Raw genomic sequence first — 17,184 nt, 5'->3', positions numbered from 1 at the left:
TAAAGGAAAATAATGGCAATTGATTTAGTTACCTACAAAAAGAGCCATGCCAGGAATATGAAACTTAGGAAGCTTTAGTGAGATTCAGAAGAGGGGGAAAAGTCTTCAAGAACAGGTTAAATATTAATATAGCGGTATATAGAAATTCAAGAACAGCAAAGTAGTTTGGTAAAGAAAAATACCCCCCCACACACACACACATACACAGAAACACAGACACATTTCAACTACCTTGAGAAGGTAATGACCCCTGTAAGACTATTTTCTTGGGAGCCACTGTGAGATGCAGTTTCTTCTGAAAGAAAGAGACTCCCCCTCTTCTTTTTTTTCAATTTATTAACATTCTTTTATTTAAAGTTCTAAATTCTCCCCTTCTCTACAGCCACTCCCCTACTGATTGAAAGGCAAGCTATCCATTACCAATATATATATATATAATACCTGCATTCAGAGTTTAGTTCTCTCTTTGGAGTTAAATAGCATTTCATATCATGAATCCTTTGAAAATGTTATGGATCATTGGGTTGAAGAGAGTAGCTAAATCTTTTACAGGTAACATCATTACAATATTACTGTTACTGTATACAGTGTTCCAGTTCTGCTCATTTCACTTTACATTCATTCATATGAGACTTCCCAGATTTTTCTGAATCCTGTGTAGTCCTCTTATTAATGACTAAAAGTAGTCTTTCATAAAATTGTTCATAAGTTTTATAATTTCCTTTGATTACCTAGTAATTAGGAAATAGATCTTGTTCTTATACATTTTCTGTATGTCTTTGCTATAAGAACTTTATTAGTGAGAGCTAACACAATGATTTTTATACCTAATCAATGATTTTCCCTCTCCAAGAAGTAAAATATATATTAAGTATTGATTATATCCCACACACTGTACTAAATTCGGGGAATTTTTAAAAATCAAACACAATATCTAGGATCTTATATCAAGAGCTTACATCCTAATGCAAAGAGACAACAAATAGAGTGGTGCTGGAAAGTAGGGAGTAAACATGAGGAAGAGATATCTTAGCATACTGTGGATTAGGAAATAGGAGTGTAATGGAGGTGTGCAGCCTGGTAAGATAAGTCAAAAGCTGACCTATCAAGAGAAGAGGGATCCAAGTGTTGAATCCATTTCATTGGTGAGAAGGGGGAAGAAGTGATGATCTGAGCAGAGAAGGCATCATGGAATGAGTCAGGGAATCCTAGTTTCATTGATTTTGTTCTTGTAAAAGCTTTTATATTTTATGTAATTGAACTTATGTTTTAGTTTTAATGATCACTTCTATCCACTGCTTGGTCACAAATTAACTCTTATGTCACAATTATTAATAGCACCTGATATTGTTTTCATCTTTTTAAAAAATGGTTTTATCTTTAATATTTCAGTATCTTATCACTTTTGAGCATATTGTATTACATGCTCACAGATGTTGGTCTAAATTTCATTTCTATCTTATTGATTTCCATTTCCCCCTACTGTGCTTGTCTAAAAGGGGAGTTCTTTACTAAGTAATTCATATTCTTGCTTTTATTGATCATTATGTTTTTTAATTCAATTATTTTGGATTCTTCCTTACCTAGTATGGTTCACTGATATGCTTTTCTATTTTTCTTTATCAGTACCAAGTAATTATGATGATTATTTCTTTATGGATGAAATTGAAATAGGAACAATACAATTCCCCTTTTATTTATTTTTTCTTCTTCATTTTTGTTCTTGAGATTCCAAGCCTTTTGTCCCTCCAAGTAAATTTTGTTATTATTTTATCTAACTCTATAAAATATAGTAATTGTAATTTTATTGGCTAGCATCAAATCTTTAAGAATTTAGGTAACATACTTTTTTGTTAGCATGAAACTGCTAATTTTTTTACTTTCATTTTTATTCATTTAATTAATTCATTCATTTGAATGATAAATTATTATCATATATTACATGATATATAATAATTGTGATAATATATTATTATAAATTTTAAAAATAAAAAATAAATATATTAGAAATATTTTATAATGATGGATTAGACTTACTCCAAAATATTTGATTCAATTTAGTTATTTTGAATGCAATTCTTTAAATTTTCCTTGAATTTTGAAATTGTTATTTTAAAATGTTACTATATTTTACTGCTTACTTTTTGAAGCTTTTCATTATATCAAATATCTTCTTTGCTCTCTGAGGTTGATTATACAAACCACCATATTATTATCCAATATGGTAATGGTATGTCTTCTGGCTTGGTGTTAATCTCATGAATTTATCTCTCTTGTCTTATTGATAACACTAACATTTCATTTTATCTATATGTAAATTTTTTTTTTAATTTTGAGTTCCAAATTTTGTTTCATCTTCCTTCCCATCTTCCTTCCTTGAGACAGTAAGCAATTTGATATAGATTCTACATGAGCAGTCAAGTAAAACATATTTCCATATTAGTCATTTTGGATAACACAAAGATTTATTATGTCAAATATCAGTAGGAAAAGGTAATGTCCTTGTTTTGTTCTGGTATATATCAAGTCTTATAGTTTTTTTTTCATCATTGCAAATCTTGCCAATTTTTCATTTGAAATATGTGATTTTTAATTATCTATAATATAGTTCTTACTATGCTTATGCTTTGTATGGCTTTGGCACAAATGACTTATAAATTTCCTGCTTCTATTGATATAATCTCATGGTTTAAGGTATTTTTATTGCTAGTAAGATTAAATGTATTGCTTTCCCAATGTTGAATCCTTCTTGAATTCCTGGAAAAAAATCCAACATAGGCATAGGAAAAAAAAATTGGCTTCATTGGTATACTCTTTTGCAGGATTTTATTTAAAATTGATACATCCATATTCATGAACAATTTTAGCCATAGGTTTAAAGATTATCTTTATCTTCCCCTGGTTTAGAATTTAGAAAAATATTATATTTTTCTGAAAAAAATTAGAATATTGTTTTTTTTTTAATTTTTAAGACTAAATTGTATGACATCAATATGGTTTTTTCTTAAAGTATTTGATAAAAATAAACGTTCTATTAACCAGTGTCTCTACTTGACCTTAGATTGGCTGTTTATTTCTAACTTGCTTCATTAAATTTTCAGAGATTTTGATATCATGTTCTACCCACTTGAGCATATATGTATTTTTTGAATAATCATGTCTTTTAGATCTCTATTTTTGTTTATAGGAGGTTCTTATAGTTTGCTTTATTTCTTATTTATATGATTTTAACCTTTTTATTTTTATTTATCTGGAAATCTAGTGGCTTTTTCCCACTACTGCTCCTCCAAGTCACCATGATTTGCTGTTTCTAATATGAGTTGTTTTGTCCCTTCTTGTTGTAAGGATCAAATAAGATATTTGTTAAGCACTTAGCACAGTGCCTTATATGCAGTGTACATTATATAAATATTGCGATGATAATGGGGTAAAAGTAAAGTGGTAATGTGTTTTAGACATAGGGGATAAGAAACATCAATGCACAGAGATGAAAGATAGTGTTATGTATCCCAGAAGCAGAGTGAAGGCCAGTATAGTTATATCCACATATGTGCTGGTAAATGTTTAACCAACTAACTCTTTGACAACATATAATATTACATTTAATGTGAATTATTAATATTTTCACCATCACTTTTTAAAACTCTAATTAGTCATCAAAATAATCATTCAAACCCTGTTTTGTAGCATTTGATAATTTCCAGGGTAGAAAAACCTTCATAGATAATTTAACAATTCCCTCTCAGATAGTTAGAGATGAGTCCATCATTTGTCTGGCTACATTAGACTTTTTCAGGGGAAATTATGTTCTTTGAGGCTTAGTCCAGCTTGGGAAATAATTAAAAATCAAACAAGATTTTATATTTTTTCTCAGAGAAAAATAGGGAACCAGTGGAGTTTACTGAGAGATAGATCTATATTTAAGGCAATTTGCTTTGGCACTAATACAAAGGATGGGCTGGAGTTGTGAGATATTAGAGCCAAGTAGACCATGATGAGGTCATTACAGTACTTCAAGCATAAGGTGATGGGAGTTTGAACTAACATGGTGGCTATTATATAAGCAGAAAGTAGGCATCAAATAAGAAGCAGATTGTGGATGGAGGAATGATAAGATTTGACTGCCATATGTAAGGTAAAAATATGAGGAGTCAGAGTAACACAAAATGGACACCCATGGAGAATGTACTAATGATAGTGACTTTGACATAACTAAGGAATTTTTGAAAAGATCTGGATTTGCAGAAAATCTATTTTTGGATCTCAGTTTGGGAAGTAGATGTTGAATAGAATTCTGTGGGGCATCTAGTTTGGGACCTCCTGTTCCTACTTACAAGTTGATGAATAGAGATACAGAAAAGTCATCAATCTGTGCTGACCAAGTGAGTCCAGGACAAATTCATGTTTATTTATCTCATCTGAACCCTCATTTAAGCAAGGTAAACAACAGATTCCTCTTTGTTCACATTACTATGGTCCTCCTTATAGTAGTTGTTTCAAATCTTATTCTTTAGGATTCTTATGTCTAATCTCCCCTATGATCTTGTCCCATATATCACCAAAAAAATTAAAACCATTTATAGAGAGTTCATCTTTCTCTTCTTCTTTTTCCTTCCCACCATTCAGAAATTCTCTCTTTCTTCCATTATTTCCTTCTATAATATAGGTTTAAATCTAGGCCACTTTCATTTGCATATTTTCACACCTCCTAATTTCCTTATCCTGGGAATGGAAAAATGAGAAGGAAAAGAAAAGGGAAAGGAAATCCTTTGTAACAAATATGTATAATCAATCAAAACATTTGCTTATTGACCATGTCCAAAAATAGATATCTCCTTTTGAATCTTGAGTTCCCCCCCTCTATATCAGAATCTAGGAACAATTCTCCATCACTGGTCCTAAGAAATACAAGTTGGTCATTGTATTGATCGTACATCTTTTAGACCTTTCAAAATTATTCATTTTTTTCAATGTTGTTACATGAATTGTTCTCTACTTCTGCTCATTTCATTTTGTATCAGTTCATAGAAATTCTTCTTGGTTTCTCTGAAACCATTTGCCTTATAATTTCTTACAGCACAATAGTAATCTATTACATTCATATATCAGAATATATTCAGATATTCCCCAGTTTATTAACTGCTTAATTTCCAGTTTTTTACCATAGCATTTAGCTCAGTGGCTCGTATATAAGTTGCATTGTTAATAATTGATGGCAGCCAAAATGTTTGTGGCAGCTCTTTTTGTTGTAGCTAGAAACTGGAAGTTGAATGGATGTCCATCAATTGGAGAATGGTTGGGTAAATTATGGTATATGAATCTTATTATTATTATTATTGTTCTGTAAAAAATGACCAACAGGATGAATACAGAGAGACTTACATGAACTGATGCTAAGTAAAATGAGTAGGACCAGGAGATCATTATGCACTTCAACAATGATACTGTATGAGGATGTATTCTGATGGAAATGGATATTTCCAACAAAGAGAAGATCTAATTCAGTTCCAAATGATCAATGATGGACAGAATCAGGTACACCCAGAGAAGAAACACTGGGAAATGAGTGTAAACTGTTTGCATTTTTGTCTTTCTTCCCAGGTTATTTTTACCTTCTGAATCCAATTCTTCCTGTGCAACAAGAAATTTGGTTCTGCACACATATATTGTATCTAGACATGTATGGGACTGCCTGCCATCTAGGGGAGGGAGTAGAGGAAAGGAGGGGAAAATTCAGAACAGAAGTGAGTACAAGGGATAATGTTGTAAAAAAAAAAAATTACCCATACATATGTACTGTCAAAAAATATATAATTATAGAATTAATTTTTAAAATTAAAAAAGAGAGGAAAAAATTGATGGCAGCACAGACTGAAACCACATCTTCTGACACCATATTCAGAATTATTTATATTGTACCATGATATTTGATATGTTAGTGTTAAATCTGGGTGGTTATGAGAAATAATTTATCAATGTAATAGTCCAGTTCCAAGTTAGTCTATTGGTTGAGTTCTCACGAATATGCTTGGTCTCTATTTGTAGCATGGGGATCTGTTTGTCATCCTAGAAAGATACTGAAATCTTAATGCAACAGTCATTATGGTGAGCTATTTGGTAGGTTTTTATGTTTCAGTCTGCAATGATAGTTTCACTGTTTCTAATATTTCCTGTGTAAAGAAGGCTGTATATGACCCTTCCCTCCATTCAATTGATATAGTTCCCAACTTGTGAGATGACAATGTACACAAGAAGTTTCTCTGTCATGTAATCCCTTTGTGTGGTATAAATTAGTGCCTTGAGTGAATCAAAAAGGGAACATTAAGTGTAAGGTTTTGTTGAGGAACTTTCTAAATTTGCAATGATCCATTTTCTATTTCTAAAAGCATACATTAAGAAGGCATCAATGACCATAACTGTTTAATTGTCTTAAAATGATCTTTCCAGTACATTTTGATTTTAAGGTTCCAGGAAGTCTCTTAATTTATTTAACCACAACTTATCCTTTAAAGTCTACATTCTATGACTGTTTACCTAGAGAGATCAAGAAATTTGTAGCTATCCCTTTCACTCATTCATTCATTCACGTAGATCTCTGCCTTCCATCTTGAAGTCTTCAGTCTCTAGCTTTCATTGGTACAGAGTGAGATGCTTATATTTATTCCCTTGCCCCATGGAGGGCCCAGTTGAGATTACATAGCATAAATTTGTAGAGGATCCAATCATTATTTTTTTCCCCCTGATCTTCTCCAGTTCCATTAAGCAATAGATTAATAGAAGTGAAAGCAGCAGATGGCTGGGATAATCCAGCTCTGGATTAGTCCTCCAAAGAGTCATTTGTCCTCTGAAATCCTGAATGACAGTTCCAGAGGACCAATGATGAGGCATACTCTCACCTGACAGCAAGAGATGGTTTCTAGGTGATGAGTGAGCCCTCCAACATTGTTGGATAAGGCTAATGAAGGATGTGCATAGCATTGCAAGGCTGTCATTTTTCCTCTTTTTTTTGGGGGGGGGGTTGCTTATTTGATTTAGTGGAATTATTTTTCTATGATGGTAGGAGAAAGGGAAATTGTTTTTGTCTTTAAAAATAGATTAAATTAACATAAAAGTCATGATTGCATACCAGAATTCTTATGTTTTTCAATATTGTTTTCCTGTTAATTATATACCTTCTTTTCCAAGTTATTTGGCATGGCATCAATTCATATATTACTTTTCAAATTTCTCTGTATTCTTAATTCTTATGGGTCAAAATATTTCATATATTTATACAACATAATTAATTCAATCATTATCCAATTAATGAGCATTTCTTTCCTACTTTGCCATTACATAAAGTGTGACTAAAATATTTTGCTATATATGTGGAACTGTAATCCACTAAGTTCTATTTACTTAATATTGTGAAGTTATGTCATGGCATATTTTTCCCAGCATGAAATCCCTGATCTTGTATGAATCAAAAAACTAAATTGGTCTTTCTTGAATTGGAAAGAATCCAATTCAGTCAGTGAACAGAAACAACAAATAAAAAAAAAAATCTTAGGAGAAGTTGGTGGAGTGGGTGGTTTCTGGAAGATATGTCTGCATTAACTTCTCTGTTCTTTTATTTGATAAGACAAACACACAACACACACACACACACACACACACACAACCCACCTCTAATGACAACACCCATCTATCCTGGGTTTTCTTGACTATGGAATTTTTTTTTCTTGCTCCTTTGTTTGTTTTAGTGTAGCTTTCAAATATAAATGATCTGCTTTGCCAGAGAGAATTCCAAGCTGATGGGAGAATCTTGTTGATTTGGATCTCAGTACAAGAAGAAATGTTTGTTCATAGTTTTAAAATCTCTGGCATTGTATAAAACGTAGAGGACAATTTTTCTTCTCTATATGCAACATTAGTTTCAATCTTGGGGGTTATATTACTGAGAATTGAATTTTGTTAGATTAAAGGATATGAATATTTTACTTCTTGACTCTTAAAACATTAAAATATTTTCTGTAACAATTCTATCATAGTTCCATAGAGTCCAACACCACCAATAGCAGCAGCTAACATTTTCTAGTAATTTAAGATTTTCTAAGTGCTTTACAAATATTATTTCATTTTATCCTCACATCTACTCTGGGAGGTAAGTACTATTATTTTTTTTTAATTGATGAGGGAATTATGATACAGAACCTTCATTGACTTGCCTAGAGTCATCCAACTAGAAATGTTTGAGGTTGTATTTAATTTCTAGTCTTCCTGTTTCCAGGTTATAGCAGAATACAATCTAGCAGCTTGCAGTATGCTTCTCTTTCTACAGTCCCTCCCACATTTTTTAGTTTCATCCTTTTGTTCTCTTTGACAATCTGAGAGGTTTCAAGTGAAGCCTCAGAGTTGATTTAGTTTTTGTTTGTCATCTTATTTGATATTTAGAGCCTTCTTTTATATAGTTATTGTTTGAATTGCTTCTTTTAAAACTACCTGTTCATATATTATTTGACCATTTATCTTCTAGGAAATGCTTTGTGATCTTTTGTATTCCCATTGATTTTCCCTAGTCAGAGGTATAAGAATTTTGTCAGAAATTTGTTATAAAGTTCTTTCTCCCCAATCATTAGTTTCTATTTTTATTCCATTTTGATTGTGTTCATGTAAAAAAAGTTTCTTAACTTTATTTCTCTGATCTTTCATGATCATCTATATTTGTTATTCAATTCATTCCACAAGACCCATTAAATGCCAGGTACCAAACAATTCTTGTCTGAAGAAACTCATACAGGATGGGGGGGAGGATAGAGGGAACCAACATAAGTATAGACAATGGAATTCAAAATCTATACAAAGTAAGTATAAATGAGAAAATTGGGTGATGGAAACAATTTTTGTAGGAAGAAATAGTTTCACTAGCTCATATAGGAAGAGAGGAATTTGGTGAGAAGGAAGTCTATGCATATCATGATGAAAGATGTTGGGAAGAAGATGGATTATCTTTTTATGTAGCACATAATGGGCTCATTATCTGGAAAAGGTAGAGTAGGAAATATAGTAAAGTATAATAAGTTTAGAAAGATTCATCAATGGGAAGCTAGTTAGTATAATGGACAGAACATAAGTCCTTAAGAGAATCTGAGTTCAAATTCAGTCTCAGGCACTTAGTAATTGTGTGTCTCTGGGCAAGTCATTTAATCCCAAATGCCTTTCTCCCTGCCCCCCTCTCCCAAGGGTCAGTCAGTCACTCCACTAGTATTTATTTATAATTTACTATAGTTAGACACTGTGCAAAGTGTTGAGATTACAAAGAAAGCCAAATACAAAACAAATAACAATAAAACAATAAAAACAAAAACAGTGCTTCATCTCAAGGAGTCTCAATCTAATGAGGAAGAAAACATTCATAGAACAAGATATAAAAGGGATAAATTAGGAGTAAGGGAGGAAAAATGCAAATTAAAGATTCAGAGAGATTTATTGCAGAAGGTAAAACTTTAGCTGATATCTGAAGAAAGCCAAAAATATGGACATGAGGAAGGGATCATTCCAGACATGGAAGACAGCCAGGGAAACACTTAAGAATTATAGTGTCTTGTGGGAGGAATAGCCAGGAAACCTGTGTCACTAGATCACTAATACACAGGATGGGAAAATAAGGTGAAAGAAGACTGAAAAGATAGGAAGGACTTAAAAAGTCAAAGGTAAGTTTAAAACAGATCAGTTAGAGCAAGACTTTGAAGGGGTCCAAAGAGAAGTCAGTATTTCATGCTAGAAGTAAAAGAAAATCAGTGGAACTTCCTCATTAGGAGAATGACAATTGTCAGATTCCCAGTTTTAGAAAATCACTTTGGCAGATTTATGACAGAAAATGGAAAGGGACTCAAGAAAAGGAAAACAAGTCAGTAGCTCCTGTAGTAATTTAGATGAGAGGTGATGAGAGAGAGAAGTAGGAGCCGGCTCTATCAGGAGAAGGAGGCAAACGTAGGCAATGTTGCATCAATAGAACGGTAAGACTTGGCAATTGATTTGAGATATAAGAGATGAGGGAGAAGGAAACCTTGAGAATGACATATAATGTGTGCATTTATGTACCTTGAACAGAAATGTTCAATTTCATTTGTGTCTGACTCTTCACGACCCCATTTGGAGTTTTCTTGGCAAGGATAATAGGGTAGTTTGCCTTTTCCTTCTCCGACTCATTTTTACAAATGAGGAAACTGAGACAAATAAGATTAAGTGACCTGCCTAGGGTTACATGGCCAGTAAGTGTCTGAGGTCTGATTTAAGTTCAGATATTCTCCAGACCCTGAGCTCTAAAAGGAAGACCTTTTAGCACCAGTTAGCTGTCTCCAATGCAGAGAGAATATAGGAAAATGGGAGGGCTAGTGGATGAGCAGGGAAAATAACTTCTGTTTTAGAAATATTTGACTAACAAGTCTTCCTTTAGCCATAATTGGGTAAGGGTCTTTATTATTTTATGATGTGATCTTTGATATTTACGTCATATACCTTATTAACGAATTCTTATTAGTTTTTTTTCCCCATATGCCCTCAAACAGTGTTCCCATTTATTGAAGTAAAATTGCCCTTTTCATAGATGCTATTATAAAACTCAAGCTCTTCTAGACTTTTGTCTATTTCCCCTTCTTGTTCCTTGGTTTAAACCTTTTAAGATACTGTATGAAGTCCCATTTCTGAGAAGAGTCTTAATTGTTGTGCCTTTTTTTTTTTAAAACAGTAGGTGTTCTGCAAAATTAGCCCATAGGCACAGCTTTCCTAAATCAGCAGAATTTTCTAATGTTGCTACTTTCTTTTGCAGATAGAGTATTGTTGTCCACATGCCAGCTAATCAAAAGTCATAGTAGAGGCCAAAAGCGAGCTCAAATCAGAGCTGGGGCAGTGAAATTAATTTTGTTTTTGAAGAGAGCAATATGGAAAAATACCAAGGTGGTTTATAAAAACACATTTGGGCCACTCATCCAACTTACAATATACAAGTTTGAGTTCCTGTGGGAGAAATATGAGCTCTCCTCTTGGATACCAGAGATAACCTTGAGATGCTGTGGCTTCTGTTACTGTCCATCACAACCCCACTTCTGGTGTGTCATTCCCCACCCACTACCTTATTGATCAAGCAATAGAATTTGATTGGCTTTACAAATACAAAAGAATTATTTACTAAAGAGCTAGCAGAGACAGAATACAGAATATTCCTCTGACCTAGGGATATACTCTCCACTGGTACACAAAAATCCCTGAGGACACAGGTTCAGATAAAAAGTGAGTGAAATGCAATGAGGAAAATGAGTAGCAAGGCAGGATCTCTCCAGTTCTCGACTCAGTAAGTTTTTTTCTCCTTTAATTGGGTCTTTCTAATATCCTCTTCAGACATAGCTCTTTGTTAAAAACTCATTCTGACTGATTAGAGACATGGTCCTTTGCTGGGCTAAGGCTAATGAACTGTTCTGAGGCAGAGAGAAGTTACATATTAGCCCAGGGTGACATAAGTAGTGTCTGAACCCAGATTTCAATTCAGGTCTTCTTGAATCCTTTAGATGGCATGATAAAAGTTAGTTTACAATATTGCAGAATCTGTTAAAAACTAGAGGCTCCAATGGTCCAAGCATTCCTGAGCATGGTTTCTGAGGCTTCCTTGTACCATAAAACTTTGAACTCAGATTTTCCTGAGTTCAAATCTGGTCTCAGATACTGGCTAGCTGTTAAATCCTAAATTAGATATTTAACCCTTCCCTGCCTCAGGTTCCCCATCTACAAAAGGGATATAGTAACAGCATCTACCTCCCAAAGTCATTATAAGAATAAAATGAGTTATCTGTAAAGTACTTTGCAAAATTTCATAGAAACACTAGCTATTCTTTTGAAGCCAATGTCTCAGAGGTGATAGAGGGAAAGATATTCCTCTACTGACCTTCAAGAGCTCAAAGTCATCTCTAAATCTCCATCAAAGCCGTCAAGAAAAGGGCTACCAAGAAAAGATGATATTTTTCCCATGTAGTTTTTTAAATACACACCCAGATCTGGCTCTGCAGCCAATGAGAAAGCTATCACTAACAGTAAGCAGAAAGGCAGCAGTCACAGAATAGCTGTACATGCTCTGAAGTGGAGCATTTGGCCCTTGATTCCACATCATCATACGCTCCCCGGACATTCAAGTGAATCAGTACCACATGGAGCAGATTGTACATCCTGTTGGGACTGTGCTCCTGTTACCCAGCCTTCATTTTACATATGGTAAATCAATAATCAAATGGTAGTATTTAAATAGAATGAAAATATCACAATCAGGTTAGAAATGAAAAGGGGAAGGTTTGAAGTTTAGCTATAAGATACATAAAATGTATAAAATTATATATATATGTATATATATGTATATATGTACATATACATGAGAGAACTACATATATGTGTTGTCAACTATAGTAATAAGATCAATATATGCATATACATATACATTTAATTATATGTATATACACAGATGTATTTGTGTGTGTATGTATTCATACATACACATTACATAATTCATTTAGGAGAGAGAAAACACACTTATTAAGGACCTATCATTGATTCAGTAGACGGAAAACCAGTCAGGTTCTGTTAGGATTACTAAGTGAGAACTGAGGTTTTCTGGACAATTACAAGGTGAGAACTCAGGTTGACTTGATAGAGGGGGAAAGCTCATTGGCTGGGGTGGTTCTTCCCAGAAGCCCTTGCATTATCCCACGCCCATTCTCTGGGAGAATAAAAGAGGACTCTCAGAGATAGAAGAAGACTCTCTGCATTACATCAGGCCTGACGGGGCTCTCTGCAGGAAGGGAAGTCACTTCTAAGGACAAGAGTTAACAGCAACTGCCTGGAGACAACGGTTCACTACAGGAAGAAGAATCTGTCTGAGAGATTTGAGTAGACACAGCAGATCTCTTCCCAGGGAGCGATCCGGCAGCTTCTGGAGACAACAGCACGCTACATTTGGCGTCCACACGTGGGGCAAGGACTTTTGCTTATCCTGACAAGAGGAGCTAGACCAGACCTTTGCAATTTGGCGCCCGAACAGGGACAGACACAGTCCTGATTCCAGTGGAAAAGCTTCCGATCTAGATCTCAGTCTCTCTGACCCAGAACCGTGAGTAAGGAGGAAACTTTGTTAAAGATTAAGTGAGTGTGCTAATAGATAAATAAGGAACTTAACTTGTTAAGGGCTAAACCAGGAATCTCTTATAGCTGAAATGGGGCAGATGTTAGCTATATTCAATCCCTGGACCTCAGCCGACTCAACCCCAGCCCCAGAAGCAACCTCAGCTCCATTCAGGAGTGGTACTATAGAGAGTATAATCAACATAATTGAGGAGCAGAGTTTACTTGTAACCTGGGTACAGATTGCTAAACTCTTGGCTGCATTAAGACGCACATCCCCTTGGTTCTTAGAGGAAGAAAAGATAGATGTAGATAAATGGAAGCTAGTGGGATATGAAATGAAAGAATTTCAAGCAAAAAATGGGCCTCGTTCAATTTCTGCAGAAGTATTTTATATCTACAACATAGTTCAATTAGCCTTAAACTATCAAGCAAGTTGTAGGAGAAGGAAAAGTTCTAAAAATGAACAGAGGAGGAAGTGTGAGGAAAAAAGGAAAGATCAAGATCTTTCCCTAGAGCAAGAGGATTTAAATGAGGAATTATGGTATGATTCTCTTGAAGAAGCTTCAACCCTGCCTAGAGAACAGATTATTGACAGGCCCACATCAACCCCACCTTCAGAGATGGAGGAAGAAAGAGGGGAAGAGGCAGAAACACAAACAGAATTGCCTGTGAAGAAGCCTAAGCCTATGACAAGATTAGAAAAAGCATTGGTTAAAGCTAAGAGAGAAGGACAGGATATAAGTGATTTTATACATGCATATCCTGTGATTGAAAATACTGACTCTGTAGGTAAAAAAAGGAGAAGATATGCACCTTTAGATTTGAATAAAATTAAGGATTTGAAAAAAGGTTGTACCCTTTATGGGGCTACATCAGCTTATGTCAAAATGTTACTAGATGGTTTGTCTTATGAAGTCCTAACCCCGAATGATTGGAAATCCATAGCAAGGACATGTCTGGAACCTGGAGAAAATTTATTATGGCTTGCGGAATTTCATGAATTATGTAAAATTCAAGTCAGATGCAATTTGGAAATAGGAGTTAACACACAATTCACTTTTGAGCACTTAGCTGGTGAAGGTCAGTATGGAGAGAATTCGGAACAGATTAATTATACCATGACAATATATGAACAAATTGCTAAGGCTGCAATAAAAGCTTGGGGTGTCCTTCCTGGACAGAAAGATCGTGGAGAGGCTTTCACTAAAATACAGCAAGGTCCCAATGAACCTTTTGCAGATTTTGTGGGACGTTTGCAAACTGCTGTCAAAAGAACTATTGGAGAAAATTCAGCTACAGAAATAATGACCAGACATCTGGCTAAGGAAAATGCCAATGAGATTTGCAAAAGAATTATATGGGGATTAGACAAAGATGCTCCTTTAGAGGAGATCATAAGACGTTGTGCTACAGTGGGAACAAATGCTTTTTACACCCGGACAATGATGAATGTGGAAAGACAGGGTCCCTCCTGGCAAGGGCCTTCTAGAGAAACTCGGCGATGTTTTCAATGTGGAAAAATTGGACATCTAAGAGCTCAGTGTAGGTATGGAGATACAGTGAGAAGACAGGGTGAAAGAAGACCTAAAACCCCATGTCCAAAATGCAACAGAGGACTCCATTGGGCATCAGAGTGTAGAATAATTCAGGGAAATGGGATGAGGGGCCCAGGTCCAGGGCCCCAGGCAAAAAAGACTTGGGGCATGATGGCAGCTGATGTTACACCCAAAGAATCTTTAGAAGGCCAGGACTCTGATTTAATCAACCAGCAGAAAAGCAATCACTTGGCAGAAAGGGATTACCCAATCAGTCAGCCAAAAGGCAATCAGATTGCAAAAATGCATTACACTTGGGGAGAATACAGGCCTTTTAAACCAACAGGGCTGTGTCCAGTGCAAACAATTCCAATGTAATTGCCAGATGATGAGAAGAGATTTAGAAAGTGGTAAATAGAAGGTAATAATTAGATAGGTTAACTGCCTGGGAGAGAGGGTTTGCTTGTATTTCTTCAGCAGGAGAAGGAATCAGATGGGTGCCAACGAGTCATATTCGTCTTGTCCATCAGAGAGAGACAGAAAAAGAGAAAGGCCTCAAAATAAAGGAGAAGATCTAAGAAACATCTGACACTGAAAGAGCATGGATAATAAGAAGACTGTTAAAGAACTTTAAAAACCAGCAGGAATCATTGGACTTCCTCACACAAGATGAGACTAATGGACAATGGACTTATGGACATTTATAAATTTTCAATTTATGATTATGTTATATACTTCTAGCATGTGTTACGTTACTATGTTACTATGTGCTTATGTAATTTATGTAATTATCTGTAATACTTCCCATATTGATGGATTTATGTTTCAAGGTCATGACTGTCCTATGTTCTAAATCAAAAGAAAGGGGGAGATGTTAGGATTACTAAGTGAGAACTGAGGTTTTCTGGACAATTACAAGGTGAGAACTCAGGTTGACTTGATAGAGGGGGCAAGCTCATTGGCTGGGGTGGTTCTTCCCAGAAGCCCTTGCATTATCCCACGCCCATTCTCTGGGAGAATAAAAGAGGACTCTTAGAGATAGAAGAAGACTCTCTGCATTACATCAGGCCTGACGGGGCTCTCTGCAGGAAGGGAAGTCACTTCTAAGGACAAGAGTTAACAGCAACTGCCTGGAGACAACGGTTCACTACAGGAAGAAGAATCTGTCTGAGAGATTTGAGTAGACACAGCAGATCTCTTCCCAGGGAGCGATCCGGCAGCTTCTGGAGACAACAGCACGCTACAAGGTTCCACATCAGGGTCAGCTCAAAGTTTCATGTGTATATACTAAATCATAAAGTCAGCTCCTGAAGTAAGGAGGACCGGAGTTCAAATTTGGCCTGAGACACTTAACATTTATAAGCTGTGTGACCCTGGGCAAGCTACATCATTCCAACTGCCTTGCAAAAACAAAAACAACCTATTATGTGCTTGAGACTTTATTGCACACTTTACAAATATTATTTCATGTAATCCTCAAACTAAGCCTGTGAGAGAACTGCTCCCTTCCATTCTGTAGCTAAGAAACTGAGGCAGAGAGAAGTTACATATTTGTCCAGGGTCACACAATTAATGAGTGTCTGAACCCAGATTTCAGTTCAGGTCTTTCTGAATCCTTTAGATGACATGATAGAAGTCAATCATCAATCAAGTTTCCCAGAATCTGTTGAAAACTAGAGGCTCCAATGGATCAAGCATTCCTGAGCATGGTTTCTGAGGTTCCCTTGTACCCCCAAACTTCAAGCTTGCCCTAATGTGAAATTCCATTTAAAGTCATGCTTGAACCCACAGAAGGCTTCATTTCCATCCACTTGGGATATCTTTAGGTCACATTGGCAAGTCACATCCTTTCACCTCCAATCATGTACTACTAAATGAACTCATTTGTATTTTTCTCACATTCACTGGCAGTATTTTTTGAGACAGTGCCAGACAGAAAGGGGAATAATATTCTGGGAGAAAGATGGCCTCGAATTCAAACCAGAGTTTAAATAGAAGTTCTATTGCTTTTTCTTTTGGTGAATGGGAAAATCATATAAGTTCTTGGTCTTGGTTTCTTGCATGGAACAATTGCTACATAGAAGAATACCTTCCTGCTCTAAATTCTCATGATTGCTAAGGCCTCTTCTACTCTGAATCCTATTTTTTTCCAATTGCCCTATCCCCCCTCCCACTATTTTTCCATAAGACTGCAGCAAGCTGATAAGACTGGTTGCCTCAGAGGGGCTTTGAAACCCAGGAAAAATGCCTTGTCCAGGAAGTATCTTTTAACCCATTGGACAATCTGCTGCAGCTTTCAGAAAATGCTAACAGACCTTGTGTTCTCTTTTTATAGCTAAGGAAGAGAGAGTTGGGTGCCAAATTAGCTGTGGCTGGCAGTGACTGAGCCCCTGAGAAGTACTAAATATTGGATAAGGAGCTATCTCCAGCTGACTCAGAGAAGGCACACACAAAGACTGGAGGGGGAAGACAAAGGGGTGGAGGTGGTACCTGTGCTAAGGAG

At 35.5% G+C, this 17,184-nt stretch overlaps 1 protein-coding gene across 5 annotated transcripts in view; it reads left to right on the top strand.

Moving 5' to 3' along the window:
* The window catches only part of SGCZ (sarcoglycan zeta), a 531,956-nt gene that overhangs the window by 195,472 nt on the left and 319,300 nt on the right, over nt 1-17,184 (top strand). The window lies entirely within an intron of this gene.

The sequence above is a fragment of the Sminthopsis crassicaudata genome, chromosome 3 (assembly GCF_048593235.1).
Source record: "Sminthopsis crassicaudata isolate SCR6 chromosome 3, ASM4859323v1, whole genome shotgun sequence".
In the NCBI taxonomy this organism is placed as follows: Eukaryota; Metazoa; Chordata; class Mammalia; order Dasyuromorphia; family Dasyuridae; genus Sminthopsis; species Sminthopsis crassicaudata.
This window is presented reverse-complemented; position numbering and strand designations above follow the sequence as displayed.